The sequence below is a fragment of the Stegodyphus dumicola genome, chromosome 5 (genome assembly GCF_044657685.1).
Source record: "Stegodyphus dumicola isolate Sdum_Otavi_A_Nest chromosome 5, ASM4465768v1".
NCBI lineage: Eukaryota > Metazoa > Arthropoda > Arachnida > Araneae > Eresidae > Stegodyphus > Stegodyphus dumicola.
In genome coordinates, this window is record NC_140772.1 from 46,699,753 (window position 1) to 46,716,628 (window position 16,876).

Here is a 16,876-nt window from a genome sequence, read left to right on the forward strand (position 1 = left end):
AATTCTCGTCATATGACCAATTACCATATTTCTTCGATTCTAAAGCATACATTTTTTTCCCCTGTCAGAAACACAATATGCGTTTTAAAATCCCATATTTTTCATATTAATAATTATTCCGAAGTAACACAATTACGGCATTGAAATCAAGAGGTAAATCTTACGATTCGTGACGTTGTAAGGTTTCTCACTCCTTTTGTCTAAGATGAACATCGAGGAACCTTAGGCTGCGTTCAGACGGCGGCATAAAATACATAAATAGTCATAAGGTCATCATAGTAGTCATAAGGGCATAAAATACGGGAATTCCGTTCACACTTGCGAGAACGGGGTGTAAGCCGTGGCCAATGAGAGAAGCTAAATTTGCGTATGTGTGGATGTGTCTACAACTTTCCCGCGCTGTTCTCCTGCTCGATTAATTTCCCGCGTTCGCTCTGCTTGTTTTGTGATAACGAAATCTTCTGTAGAACGCCGCTTCGTTTTAGCTTTGCTCTGATTGGTCGACGCTTATCCCAAACTCGGCGTAAAGTTGAAAACTTTGAACCCTATGCCACGAGCCCTAAACCAAATTTTATGACGTAACACAGACTGGTTGCCTTGGCAACGGAGCTCGGCTTTAACCACTTATGCCACAGACGCCCCCGTCTGAACGAAGCTTTAGTGAACATGTAGCGACTTATCGCTGAGTTCACACAACTAAAGACGCAGACTCGAGAAGGGTTAAAATACCTTTTATTTCTCTCACATAAGAATAACAGCCGGCCCTTCTCGGGCTTACCGGAAGCCTCTATTCAGGTTTTAACTCAGAATAAGAAATAAGAAACTAAACTATAATTAACTAAAGGAGACTCATCCGAAGCTAAACACAAGTATCTAACGTAGTTGGCCCTTTAATTTAAACTAGCCAGCGAATATCAAAAGGCACGTAATAATTCGGCCGAGCGTAACAGCTTCAAAGAATGACTTAGCCAGCAAGGCAAACACGCGCTACTAAGGATTCCTAACACTAGCTATCGAAGTTAGTTGAACCTTCCTTAAATATTTCTTCTAACTCATCTGCATTTAACGCGATTCTAAAAACTCATTCCGCCGCAAAGATACAGTATTTTTATTCACCTTTTACGAGATTCGAACCAGGCTCAGTGATATTAAAATCAATTAAACAAAGCGTAGCTTTTAATTTTTTGAGATAGTAATTAAATAGTAATGATAAATAAATTATATATATGTGTGTGAGAGTGTAAGAGAAAAAATATATAAATCAAAATTATAACTTTAATTTTGCAATTAGTAACTTAATTCTTCGTTTTAATTCTCCTCCCTATTTTAAAAATAGTAATAACTTTTTCTGGACTGCGTCATTTCTAGATTCGTCCATATCATATGAATTTTACACTACAGTTACGGCATAGCTAATATGGAACATGAATTTTCCGGAACCGAAACCTATCTCTTAGTAAGCTTCCATATTGGATAACTGCGCCCTTTATTTTTACTTCTATTGTTACCTACAAGCTGCCGCGTTTTTTTCTTCCTGGCTCAACATTATCAAAAATGTAAATGTTCTGAAATAGGCACGAATAGAGTGCCAAGAGAATTGTGGCCACAAATGGCAACTGAAATAAAAGTGGATATTTAATTATTAAAAATGGCTTGGCTGCCTCTGCTGCCAAGTTTGCAGTTCATTATGGATGAGCTACTACATAAATGCAATATTTCAGCATCTACAGTATTTCGTACATCATTATAAGTAAGTCTTCTTCATTCCATCTATATATATTGCAGCGAAAATTGCTTCTTTTGACCGAGCTCCTCATAGCTTAGCGGAGAAGACGTAAGACTCGAAACAAGGTCCCCGGGTGCGAAACCCATCAACGGCAAGATGCCTGATAATTGGTTTTTATGTAAATTTCCTTTCTGTTAATGTTATCTAATTTATGTAAATTTCCTTCTTATTCTTCCAGAACATTTCGAGTCTGGAATGTTCCAGCATGTTCACGAGCTGTATATAAGTAGTTCTTCACTCAGTTTTCAGTTAATAAAAAGTCTTGAGTTTAGACTTGAGTACTTGCGACCGATTAAAAAGCTTTAAAAAGCCAGAGAGAGACATCTCAGCTCAGTTGTTTACTTAGCTGCTGTAATTATTGTTGATCGGATTAGCTTTATCTCTGCATTGCATTGTATTCCAACGTTTTTACCCTGTATAGTGGCCAAGTGGGCAAAACTTTACGGAGTGATAGAGCAATATTTGTCATAGAATTTATGGTCCGGCAAGCAAACGGCAAGCCGCTAGGTGGCATTGTACGAGGGCTATCCAGAAAGTAGATTACGTTTTGGAATAAAAAAATAAACAAAGTATAGGAAACAAATTTTATTATATACAGATGAAAGCCACACTCAAATACTACTTTTCTACATAGTCACCATACAAATTAAGGCATTTATCGTAGCGATGTACGAGCTTGGAAATTCCTTCGTCGAAAAATTCGGCCGCCTGCGCCTTCAACCACTTCGTTACCTCTTCTTGCAGCTGTGCGTCGTCATCAAAACGCTGCATAGCCAGCCACTTCTTCATTGCTGGGAATAGGTGGAAGTCGCTCGGTGCCAGGTCGGGACTGTACGGCGGATGAGGAAACAACTCCCACTTAAAAGATTCAAGAACTTTACGAGTGACATTTGCCGTGTGGGGCCGGGCGTTGTCGTGAATCAACAAGATCTTAGAGCTCAACATTCCTCTGCGCTTGTTTTGAATTGCTCTTCTGAGTTTTTGGAGAGTTTGGCAATACCTTTGAGAGTTTATTGTAGTGCCTGTTTCCAGGAAGTCCACCAAAATTACACCTTTTCTGTCCCAAAAAACAGTCGCCATCATCTTCCTTGCCGACATTGTTTGCATGCATTTCTTGGGTTTTTGGGGAGAACTTGTGTGCCCCCACTGCATTGATTGCAATTTCGTTTCACAGTTCACATGTTTCACCCATGTTTCGTCACCAGTAACGATGCGATCGAGTAAAGAGTCACCATCCTTATGGTAAGCGTCCAAAAAGTTCAACGCTGCAGCCATTCGCTGATTTTTGTGGTCCTCTGTCAAGATTTTTGGAATCCATCTTGCACAAAACTTGTGGTAACCAAGCTTTTCGCTGATGATTTCGTGCAACAAACTTCGCGAAATTTGTGGAAAACTCAAAGAAAGTTCCGTTATTGTGAAATTTCGATTTTCACGGACTTTAGCATCGACTTTTTCGAGAAGTTCGGCGGTCACTATGCTGGGTCTCCCACTTCGATCTTCGTCGTGAACATTGGTTCGGCCATTTTGAAATCTTATGACCCACTGACGCACTCCACCTTCAGTGATAATGTTGTCCCCATACACTTCACGAAGCTGCCGATAGATTTCTATCGGTTTACAGTTTTTTGCAGTCAGAAACCTTATTACTGAGCGCACCTCGCAGCTCGCGGGATTTTCAATTAACGCAGACATTTCAAACCGTCACAGTATCTGAACGGAGCACAGCACGAACCTCTCACTAGCACGGCTAGATGCAGACTGAGCTGCGCAACGCTCTGACCCCAAGATGGCCGCGCTAGCCCCGCCCCTAGCGGACACAGACGGAAACGTAATCTACTTCCTGGATGGCCCTCGTAAATAAATGGTATAAAAAAGGATGGTTCTAAAATAACTGCCGAGAGGATTGCTAGTAATACGAACCACGAGATTTCCAGGGGGTTGGATTGGTCGAAGTGGTCATATAGCTTGGCCACCAAGATCGCCGGATCTCTTGTGTTTGTACTTTTTCCTGCGGGGCCATATTAAAAGCCTAATCTACGAGTGCCCCGCTGAAACCAATATCTATTTAGTCGCCAGGATAGCCGTTGTTGCCGGGGATATTCAGGAAATGCCTGGTATCTTCGCAAATGGGCGTCAATCCCTATCCCGCAGGTGTAAAGCCTGCATTGCAGCTGGCGGGAGATCATTTGAGCAATTTCTATAAGCATGTTCTGTTAATAAAATGTTTTCTAAAGTATCTCCTCTCATTCTTGTGTTAATTCTTCAACCTTTTGCGGCACAGAGCGTCCGGTCTGGACACACCTAAAAATTTCCTTCTGTAAGCAGAGAAAAATTGAATGAAAAAGGATTTATAGGTTACTATAGGTTACTCTGAACCTTCTTTATTTATAGTAGATGGCAGCTCAACACAAACCAGTTCACACATTTTAGTTATGTTTAGTTTTTTTAAGACCCTCATTTTTCAAAGAAATCTTCCAGATTTTTTTAGGGTATAAAAGGAATTGTTTGAAAGAAATTTCTACCTTATTTTTTTGGCTGTATGCTAATCTCCTTATTCTATATTAGTTTTAAATTTTTACCTTGAAATCTTGCCTAGGTGTGTCAAACGGCGAACCCTAGGTGTGCCCAGACCAGGCTCACCGATAATCTAGGATAACTGACAGTCTGTATTCTTTCTTTTTCCGAATCTCATCGGTCAGTTCATTGACAACAATGCTCGTTTCAGTACTCTTTTCGAAGCTCTGTTCAATCAGTGTGGGCACACCCACAGAATTAAAAGATAAGTGCTATCTTCACAAAATTTTACTTGTGTACTCCTCTAGGCCTAATTAGACTGCCTACCTTTATTTATTTATTTATTTATTTATTTATATCAAAACTCCAACTTTAAAAGGTAGCGTGCCAGAAAGGGTTAAATGTGATAGTGGTTAGGTTAGTTTAGGTTAGGTTACTTAATTACGGTAAAGCCTCGAGGGCTATCTGCCTATAAATGTGATAGTGGAAAACTAGCCTTTAACTTTGCACCGCTTGCGTTGCGACCATACATTCTATGACGGATATATTGCCTTCTTTCCTCTAAAGTTTCGCCCACTTGTTCAGATTCATGTCATATATTTACACACGTCTGGTGCGGCCGATTGTAAATAAAAAGGGAGATATACAACTGACGTTATAATAATCCCATATACAAAATTTCAACTTTCTACGGCTACTCGCTTTTGAGCTATGCAGAGATACATACGTACGTATGATGTCAAGAAAAAAATCTCTTCTGAATCCATTTTAAATGCGTTTTGAGAAAAGTCCTTTATTCTGTCCGTACGTACAGATGGCACGTAAAAGCATCGTTCAAATGGATGCAAGAGCTGTTAAAATGGATATTTTCGTTGAAATATGATACCCGAAATTTTCGCGATTACAGTAGTTCCTTTACTTGGAATAAGGAAGTGAAAAAGAAAAAGAATTTACAGAATACTGGCCTTTCAATATTACACAAAAAGCAATCACAGCAAATTTCGTAATAAATGAACCAAGGTTTAAATTTCACCTGGTTGAGGGAAAAGAATTTTATAAATACATCCTTTCAAGAATTTACTTTCCTTCAACGATTGTTTTTTTATATTTGGTTGAAAATTTTAAACTCACTTATTAATCAAAATTAAAATTAAGAAATTCTCTTTACAAGAGATGGCGCCACATGCATTACTTTGAAATTGAGTTCTACGTTTCGAAAGTATCGTATGTTGTAATAGGATCAAACTAGACAAGTACGCTGCACGTGAATTCGAAACTACAATAAAAGTGAAACGTTCTGGTCCGTCAGTAAAAACGGAGGTCGAATCCACTACAGAGGTAAGGAAATTACATTTTTATAACATTGCTAGTTACAACATAATTATATGGTTTAATTAATGAAATCGTTTTATTTACACTTAGTTTTTTTTTTTTTTTTTTAATATAATTTCTCGCGTAACCGCTTTGTATGTAAATATATGTCTATGCACATTTAAAGGAAACTGTTTATATCATTATTAATATAATTTACTGTTAAAATTTTATACTTTTTCACTTTATATATATTATTCTTGCATAATATAAATTAATAATATAATATACTATAAAAATATTGAAGGGGGGAAAGAATTAAAATGTATTATTATTATTATTATTATCATTATTGTTATATGATCTGAGTACAATTATTATCCGCTTCTGCATTGACAGAATATAATTCATTTAACATAAATTAGTAGTAAAGATAAATGTTTCGAATATTCATGTATGCGCATTTTGAAATCGCTGTAAAATGTTGTTAATTTAAAAATAATTAATCACAGGTTTAAATTAGATGAGGAATTAAATCTCAAATACTGTGCTTGTGTGTGGGTATATGTATAGATGCGTAAATAAGAATGCGTGAATAAATAAGAATATAAAATAATAATAATCAGTATTATGCTGGTGAATTCACTTGCATCTTTATTACACATCATACATTGCATCTTTATTAGGATTCCAAATAATCACATTGAAATTTCATCGAAAATACGATATTGCATATAATAACTTTCATTTCTAAAGTTTAATGCCTGCAAAAAAAAAAAAAAAAAAAAAAGTGGCGATGCATAGAAATTTTTGACTTTGCAGGCAGCAATATGATATGACTGCACGAAAATTCGATCTCATTAGGGGGTTTAAAAAATTATAAATTTCATTATGAATTTTAAATTACTATGTGTTCTGCTACAAAATAATAATTTTTTTTATTTTGTGCGACAAATTTGAGTCTCAAAAACATCCTTAGTTTAACATTTACATTTTTCAGTCTCCTCTTCCGTTAAGAAGAACATTTGCTATTAAGGCAATCTGCAAATCATCAACTCTTAGAAATGTTGCTTGCTATTTGATGTGATACAAAATCTTTATCTTTCAAATTTTATACGATGCAAAACTTGCTAACTTAAAAAATAATGTTCATAGTACTTGATAAATAAATTTTCAAGTAGTACGAAAATTATTTTTAAAGTTAGCGAATTATTAATTAAGTTAGTCTTTATTTAATTTTTTTATTGATATCTTTATTTGAATATAATTTTTATTACATCTTAATCATGGGATTTGTAATACAGCTAATTAATAATTCGGTAAACATATCCATTATGATCATAATTAATAAAAATATTTCGAACGCCAGGTGTAGAATAATCGTCTGCTCGTCGCCTACCAGTTTTTTTTAATGCATTTAAAAAAAAAATTAGATTTGTTAGTTCTGCACTACTTTTTATATTCTCTGTCCCTGAAATTCAACAACTTATCTGGTAACTATTACACACGTTAAGAAAATATTACTGTTGAAATGCTGGATTTTTAAACTGTTAATATACTAGTTTGCAATAAAAATAATTAAATAAAGACTAACTTATTGTGTGTAAGCAATAATAAGAATCTTACGCAGACAGTTTCACTTGCCGTTTATTTTAATTTATTCCGCATCTATATGTTTGCTATCCCATGGAAGTCAGGAATTTGTAATAAACCTTTAATCGTAAACTTGCTAATTAAAGAGAGGCGGAAGTAGAAATCTCGCAGGGGGTTCTCTTTTGAAAGGGAAATGCTAGAATGTTTTCTTATTGAGGGTATTGCTAAATTCTGAGTTAACAACCAGGAAAAAATACTTGTATCACATAAATTTACTACTTATGAAAACGTAAATTAATACCGTTTTCTAGGTGCATATCTTGAATCTTCATAAAGATATGCTTCTGAACACTAAATGTTTAAAAAATTAAATTAATGAATGCAAGTTAGAATTACATATATACGAAAACTGTCTATAGCACTTGTGCATTAATATATTGTTTAAATATTGTGTAATAATGAATGATACATTAGAAAACTAATTAATAAATAATACATGATTACTAACATGTTAAAAATGTTAATATTCCCAGATTTAAGATCTGAAAATTTTTTTCAGATAAGATTTACAAACAGCATATTATCATAGAATCTTAATTCAGTTTTGCTGGACTGATGCAAAGTAAATAAATTAAACTATATGAATCAATTAATTATTCATATTACGGCAAGATAAAAGTTTAGCAATGGCACAGTTAATAGGACAAAATCAGCGACTTAAATTTGCTTATTTTTAATCTCAAGAGAGAAACAGAGAATAATTCATTCAAATAATTCGCAGAATTAGTATTAAAAATATTTAAAAAAAAAGAATTTCGGAAAACTGAAATTAGAAGAAAGAAATTTTTCTGCATTTTAAAGAGCGCTCTTAAATTCGCACTTGTATAAGGGTTTTTGTTTAGTTTATTTGATTATGACAAAGCCCTCGAAGACTAAAGGGAGAGATGCCTTCGTGGAGGACTTTCGAAGGAAAAGTGGGTCGTATACACGTTACACACGGGGAAACCACGAAAGCGCCCACGCAGCCAACCCGTCTGCCGGATTAAAACCCCGGACCAAACTATCAATATTTAGCCAGGTGCCCCGTATTTTATAAGGAACATAAGCCTGCTCTTGGATTTAAAAATAGAATCAATCAAAGAATCCACCGCACGGATTAATGGAAGATTTTATGAGCGAAGTTTAAGAAATAACCCAGAAAATTTCGCAGAAACCCTGGAGTACGACAATCTCGAGGAAGATAAATTTTAGGCTCTACGCTGCTCATTTGCTGCGTGTACAATCGAAGGGTGACCAATGAGAAAGCAGAATTCTCTAGTGCTTTTACTATTGAGTTTGATACTGTTTCTTTGCAAATGCGTGAATTCTGAGAGGCTACTAACATCGACACCGACCAGTCTCCAGACCTCCCCGGTCTTCAATTTAGAAATCTATTCTCTCCCCGTCTGGTGCTTATCTCTTATGGAGAATATTCTGCATCACAAGTCAGGCCCTAATGGAACTCTCTTAATAACTGGCAAGAGTAGGAACGCTATCACCTGCTGCATGCCAGTATACCGACCAAGTATCAATGTTGAGCGACTTTACCGCTCTGCCGCTGGTCGACCCCGTGGCCGTGTTGTGTGGTGGAGTTGTCTTATTTGAAGCTCCAGTGCTTTGGCTAGAATACGATGATTTCACTCGGTCGGGCATGACCTTAGTCTGATGATGGCTCTGCTGCAATGCACATAATAATAATAATAATAATAACTACCGGAACTGGACAACAGCAGAATTAAGGTCTTCATCTGAGCAAAATGTTTCATGTCTTAAAATGAATTCTAATAACATGCTGAAATTATTAAATTCATAACATACAAATGACCATGGTAAAAGAAAAACCTTTCCTTATTAATTAGCAAATTTTCTTGCATTCTGCAGTCTAAGTATGTCTCGCCTTGTTACCTATATATTTACCAGACATTCTCGTCAAGTTTGATTACTTTTAAGCAATTTTTATTTTTTACAGAACGACCATAATCTAAACATCGGTTAAGTCATTTAAAAGTACTATATTTCATCTTTAAGTCATCCTTTAAATTTCTTAAAAAAAGAAGCTTCACTAAATATTACAGGTTTAATACGTTATCATACCGAGGTTTTGCAAGAAGCCCAGAAATAAAAATAAAGATCTTTAAGACATTTTTTTAAATAAACAACTTTAAATTATAAACAAAACTAAACAACGCTAAGCTTAAATGGTCCATAAAGTGATTATTACGTGTAAATGCTATTGCAATATTAATTGGAAATTTATTGAAATTTCATACAGAAACAACTCTAAATAATCGTAGTCTCAACTTAATTTCTATATGCTATTGGTAGCAGTTAGTGGATTGAACCATATCCGTTTCCGTACAACATTTTCATAACCTCAGCTGCACTCCACCCAAATTTAGAAACAAGAATTCTCTGGAAGTAGCCTTGAGTGTAGAAAATAAGGGGAGGGACAGGAAACAATTTTAAACAGCTATTAAGAATATCAAGGTCCTTAAAGCCTGCTGGTGCTGGACGATGATTATAACTACTGATATCCTTGATATTAAAAACATACGTTTAGTGTGTCTTTTTTTCTTTCTATCTGGACTATTGTTCTCCAGCAAAGGACCACCTAGTTCTCACTGGTTGTTTCATGGATTTATGTAGCAATGAAAAACACTCCAACACCGGAAGCGCTACCTACACTTTGGCTGACGCAATGAATTAATTCTTTCTGTGGCCAGGCTACTCTAATGACCTGTTTCTAGTTTTTCGTTTACCATCCATCAAAACTTTCTAACCCGGAAGTTCTTGTTCAGGGAGAAAAAGAAGAATGCTCGCCTTCGCAATTTCCCGATAGTGCGGAGTATCTCCGGGTAATGGACATTGGTGTATCTTCTGCGACCTTTACGGACCTCTTAGAAACTTGTTCTACTGCTTTGTTTTCTTGTTTAGTGGGCATAAATATGGTATTTCATCCATAAGCTAGTCGCTATGTTGATACTAGATGTTATTTACAAAGCGATGTACAATTTTGCTCCGTAAATACAGATATCGAAATATCCTCATTCTAGATCAGAGCTAGGCTGTAGGTGGGCGCGAAAATGATGTTTGCCTACAAAGGGCACAAAATAAATATTAATAGGAAAGTGATAAAAATATTAGGTGTACCATTTAAATGGGTAATTCTGAGATTTTATTTAAGAGGTAAAATGTATCAAACTAGCGGGCCTACCAGCGGCCGAGCAGTAAAAGTCGTTGAACGCTGGTCGTTCCGATCTGGGTTCGATTCCAGGCAGACGGGCTAGTTGTATGGCCGTTTTCGTGGATTTTCCCATGTGTGACGTGTATACCACCCAATTCCCTTAGAAAGTCCTCCTCAGAAGCATTTCTCCCGTTAGCCCTTCTGTGCTTTGCCATAATTAAATAAACCAAACCAAAACCTGACGTACCAGCTTGTGGTTTAGTTGACCGAAATTCCAGTTACCCGGAGTGCTTTCCCTCTTTCTGGTTTAAGGAAAAATTAAACTTTGTATTAATTTATTTAGTGTTTCGAATCTTTTTTTGATTTCGACAAAACAATTTAAAAAGATGTTATTATAGTACACTACATATGTTTTCAGCTGCGCAACTGGGAAACCCATAATATGCCATGCATATATATGCTTCTTAAATAATAAATTAGCGTATATTACGTATTTTAATAAAATACATGATGTTGTACCATATATGCTAATTAATTAAAAAATCATACATCATACATATTAATGAAATAAAAAAGCGAAATAGTTAAATATAAAATGATGTAGTTATGTGTTATGTGCATTAGTTAGTATTTGAAATAAGCGAAGTTTAGCTTTCGCTACGCAATTACCAATATTAAATAATACCGGCAACTGCACGTCTCAGGTTTATCTGTTTTTATCGCTTCGAAAATTCGTTTAGTATTATGTTTTATTGTTTCATTTTCATGTCGACGCTTTCCATTTGCTGCTTTTGTTATTTCAATTTCTTTTGATTTAGGCTAGACGATTGTTATTACAGAATGACGAATCAGATGCCATAAATAAAATGTGTCTGGTTTCAAGCTTTGTAAAAATGCTACTTCCTGAGTCACTGGAACCGCTTCTTTGAAAACATTGATTTGTGCAGCTGAATTAATGGAAAGTACTGGCAATTCAGCGGAGAAGAAAAATATATAAGTCAATTTTGCAGTTGTCTTTATTTAATATTTATCTTTAACACAAAGAGAAGCTCGATATAATTTTATTGATATCATATAAACACAGTCTGATGTTTTGGATTTGCATTATTTGATCATAATAACCAACGGGAAACTGTTATTAAGAAAGCTGTTTTCTTGGAGGACTTTGTAAGGGAAACTGACTATATCTGCTGATACTATATGAGAAAAAACAGAAAATCCTCGTACAATCAACTTATCACGGATATTAGTAGTATGTCTACGGTAGAATCACATTATCTATGGATAACCGTAGTAGGTTTTGGAACATACCACATCGGTGTCCAGCGAAAACATCGCGAACGAAAATGTCGCGGAGAAAACAATGCAAAGCGAAAACATTGTCCTACAAAACATTGTGGAAGAAAATAAAGCAAAGGAAAAATATCGCAGTTCTAAAACATCGTGGTAAAACATTTTATAGTTATCAAATTTTATATTGTGATTAGTTTCAAGAATAACATATATATATTTTAATATTACTGTTAACTTGCTTTAGTTATCGTCTTCAGCATTTTATTTGACATTCATAACCGTACTTTGTCATAAAGATGCCAGTACTTTTTTACAAACAGTCACTGTTTGAAAAGATATAAAGCTACATAAGAGTGTGTGACAAGGCGCCGGGGATTTTTTCCAGGGCATATTTAAGCAAGAACAATTTTCATTTGCTTTACTAATCAGAGTACCAAACTAAAACCCTGCTTGCATAGCTGTGCTTCGACATGAAGGTACTTGCACCCTTATGAAGATTGCTTTTCTCAAGTTAAAACTGGATCTGCATCAGACCGCTGCTACCGTTGTGGTGGGAATTTCATACAAATTTCTGTCTCTCTAATTTTTTTTTCATTCATAAAGTTGCCATCATCTTTATGCGCGAGCCACAGCTATACAAGTCTCTTGTCTTTTCAAACAGTAGCAAACTTGTATAAAATCACTTTCGCTGGGACACCGTTATGAAGCTGTCCACGTGTTTGGCAGCATTTGGTCTTTGTTTTCTATTTTGCAAAGTTAAAAGTTACGCTGAAGAGACAGATATTGAAGCCTTTTACCCTATAAAATCATCTGCCAAACCTACTGACTTATTTCTTGTGATTTCTGACTATTTCCAAAATCAAAAGATGCGCCACGGAAGAAGCAGCAAAGATTTCCTAAATACAACTGATATCTAACGCAATGGCAAAGGCGTTTTGTAGTATTCATGAAAATATACCCCAAGCTTGCGTCCAGAAATGGGAGTGTTATCTTAATCAATATATAGATGTTCAAGAGGATTACTTTGAAAATGATAACAGAGCCAAGACAAGGATGAGCCAAGCGAAGCACTTGTTTAAGGTGAACAATTAGAAAAGGCGCCTAATTAGATATGGAAATTTAGAAATTAATTTTTTAAAAAATGTTTCCAACTTATGAACACATCAAAAGTAACAAAACAATTGTGTACTACAACAATCCAGCTAACTAAGAGAACTAACAATATTAATTCATTTTAGAAAATGCTGAGTTTTCACAGTTCTATAGTATCGTTAAAATGTAGTGTTGGAATGAACGTACTGAAATTAATTAACTCTTGTTTGCACTAATGTTTTGAGCTGCATAAACTTAACTAGATTAGAAAAAACCATTCTTCATGGAGGGAGGAAATAGAAGAAAGGTCTGAACTGGTTTTTCCCGTGCACTACTTTGAAAGAGTAACGTAACCTCTTGGTGATCAAAACATTCAGTTACTTGTTATTAAGCTTATTGCCATTATTTTGATAAAAACGGAAGTAAACATTTTATAATTATGTCGTAAATATAAGTATAAATCTACATCTTTCCTTTTTGTACAATATTTCAGAGTTCTAAATACGCGAAAGAATACATTTTTATACAACATTTCATTCTGAACGGATGAAATGCTATACTTTTCTCGGAACAGTTTGCTCAGAACAATTTTAATTTGAATAAAATATTTTCGCTAATTACATTAGAAAGATATTTTAAGTTAATTCGATTTCATTCGGTTAACGATTACAAAATTTAAAATCAAAGTTTATTGTATTATTAACATTAAAATCACGCATTATTTGCTTTATATTGCAGAGCTTCTTTCTGAAATACTTTTTCAAATATGAGAAGATTTTCAGCTTCTGAGGCATCTTTTAAATCAAAAATCATATTAATTCTATAATTAATGTCTTGTTTGGTTTATTTTAAATTAGAGAACCTTTTATTTTAATAGTAAAATACGTTAAATATTACTTCTAATTTCTGATTTCCATGTATTTAACTTTCTATGAGTATTTCCGAAAGGGATAAAAAAAAAGGGCGGTTTGTTAGTATTACTTAATATTTGTAACTGAATTATTATAAAATGTAAAATAATTCTTTGAATCTTTAAACAATTTTTCTTTTTACCCTTGATTTTCAATAATACACATTCTAAAATGTCTACTTCCTTAAAGTACGTATCTCATAGACTGCGCTTCACAACACCTTCTAACAGGTTGTTTTTCAGTACGAATAATTCTTGCTTAAATAGTTCATATTTTTCAACATAATTTCAGTTTATGTTTACATTAAATGTTAAGGTCGTTATATAATTTGATAATATTTTGATTATTTTTTAGTTATATAAAAATAAAATGCCGAGTTTAAAATGAGCAACTATTATGCCTCTTCTCTAAAAATTTTTAAAAAGTGTGTATTACAATATTATGTGGATACCAAAAAAAATGTATTTTATTTAAGACATTTTGATATTTAGAACATAAAATAGAAGTAGCAGATACACGAACGATTAGAACGAAGCATACAAATTTTCACGGTTATACCAGTTGAATAGGAAATTGAGTCGTAAAGTGTATTATATTTTTGCGATATTTTGACATTTTAAAGGTACTTTTAAGGTACTTAACATTTTTTACTCATAACATAAACATTTTCCTAAAATCTATATTTTTGTAGTCCAGTAGCTTAGAATATTATAAAACAAATTCTTGATTAAAATCGCTGTTTCAAGTTATCGAAAGATAACCAAGAAATGATTTGTGCGGAAATGCCACTAAACTATACAAATTGCTATTACTCGTCCAGCAATGAAAGCTTCTGTTATGTGGAAGTTCCCCACTTTTAGGTTGGCGCTGAACTGTTGTGTGTGGAAGTACCATGAAACCGCTGTCAACATACTCTGGATGTAAACAAAACACACACCTCTTGGCTACCAAAGCTCGACAGCACTGCGTCAACTGTAGTGGGAGAAGAGCATCCACTTTTATCTCCATGGTATGCTGTAGACCTTAGCAATTCTCTATTTTTCTTTAATTTAAACTACAGTAAACGCTGCGTAATGTTATCATTCGTATTAGTTATCGAATGGCCGTAGTCCTGTCCATTTGTATACGAAAACGTGGAAAATGCATCGCTTATTATGATCAACAGTTCGGTTAATAATATCAAAGGTTTATCGAATAATTTTTTTGACTGAAGTAAAGTGTCGAAATAAGATCAAAATAAATTTTAATAATTGCCAAATGTCACAAAAATGTCGCCAAGTAAGGAATTAGTCGCCAAACAGTTTGTTTTCTATTTTAGTCAACCATTTAAAATTAGGCAAGGGTGCAACCTCTGTTTGGCTTAGATTTTAGAAACCTCTTTCGATTTTGAGGATGATCAGACACAGGTCCCTCTTCTTCAGGAGCAAAAACATTTCTCCAGAATGCTTTTACCCTAAGTACTTAAAACAAATTCTCCTAAAAGCATCTATACCAAACTAAATTTTAACAAACATGTAAATACGTAAAAAAGTAAATTTAAAGTTAAAATAATTTTAAAAAATTAAAAAATGTGCAAACATATAAAAGATTAATTTTCGAACTAATCTACAATATCATTTAAATTCAGATAGCATAAGTAAATCAAGTGCAAAACAAAACCATGAAAATAAATTCACCAATTAAGCAAATTAAAATTAATCTAATTTTTTTTTTTTTTTTTTTTTTTTTTTTTTTTTTTTTTTTAAAGCATAAGTGAATGACTGTTGAGCAGGCAGGAGACATACTTATCAAGGGGAAGTTGCCTCCAAACCTAACTCTTCAATCATTCAATTCGTGTTTCGTCATTCATGCAAGCACTGATTTAAAATTTTTTCGTGTTCTGATCCAGTAAATGATGCCAAGTATTAAGATTAGGGGTTTAGCATTGGTAAAATTATTTCCATAAATGTTATGAACAGTTCCGTAAAGCGCTTTAACATTATGAATGATTGATAACATGTTTTTACATTTTCCTAATTGAAATTCCGTGAAAGTACTTACTTTTATGTATTTTTTTGTGTTGCATTTAAATTAAATTAGTTAAATTCTATAGCTGTTTTGAAGGATATTTTTTTATCATTTAATGTTATCATTCGATTGATGTTATCAAAATAGCTGTGGTCAAACGTGATTACATTAAGCGGCACCTACTGTAGAACTTTTAGTGCTTTTTACTTTGCCGTAACAAACTTTCCAAAATCCAGTAATGGAGTACGGACAGCGACGCAAATGCCTACATTTTGCTACAATAGAACGAAGCATTAAGAACTATTGAAATAGCATACGGAAACTAAGCAAGTTTGTTCGAAATGAAATGTAACGCATTATCAATCATTCACCTCATTTATTTATTTGTGTGTGTGTAAAATTTGCCTGTGGTGCGAAGGTTTGTCTTGTATCCAAATTTAATTTACGCTGGAACTGTACCATTGGTTTCGTTAATGGTCAACTCTGGCGCAGTTATGCATGTTGTTGGGTGTATTGAAGCATATTAATGACATTAAGACTTAAATGAAAATATATAATGTAAGACATGACTTCTGTTTTTCTGAGATAGGTCTCTTGTTTGTAATGAAGCAATAAAATGAATTGATTAGTATCAAAGAAATAAAAAAAGTTTTAAGTTTTTGAGTTCTTCGTGCTAGGGAAACCGTTTAGGCTAATTTTAATACAACTGATATTGATATGAAAGAACACGGTTTGAAAAGTTTCGTTTCGTTCTGAAATTTCTAATGTAATTAATATAAAGAATAACTAAGAAATAATATATTTCTCTCTGAAGAAATTAAAAAAAAAAATACAGTTTCGAAAATAATGGTATGGGAAGAAGGAGAAACAAATGAAAGTGGTAATATTATGAATTTAAATATTAAAAAAAAGTTGAAATTAAATATCAAAACCAGTTGTGCTTATATTGAAGAGATATGAAGGAAACGAAAATATGTAACAATATTATATGACAGCCATTTTGTTGCCATATTTAAATTATAAGCAGCTAACATATAATGTATTAGCTGGCTTCTGTAATATATTAGTTGGCATTCTGCTCAAGCACAAATAAGCTTTTCTTCAGTAAAATTCCGCTTGACTGAGGAAAGATGAGCCAATATTAAA

The 16,876-nt window shown here is 33.9% G+C and overlaps 1 protein-coding gene across 1 annotated transcript in view; it reads left to right on the plus strand.

Moving 5' to 3' along the window:
• Positions 1-5,561: 5,561 nt before the first annotated feature.
• The window catches only part of bdg (sodium-dependent transporter bedraggled), a 316,789-nt gene continuing 305,474 nt past the window's right edge, over positions 5,562-16,876 (plus strand). The window contains exon 1 of the mRNA XM_035349992.2: positions 5,562-5,638. The gene's annotated coding sequence lies outside the window, so the exon portion shown is untranslated. The remainder of the gene's footprint in view (positions 5,639-16,876) is intronic.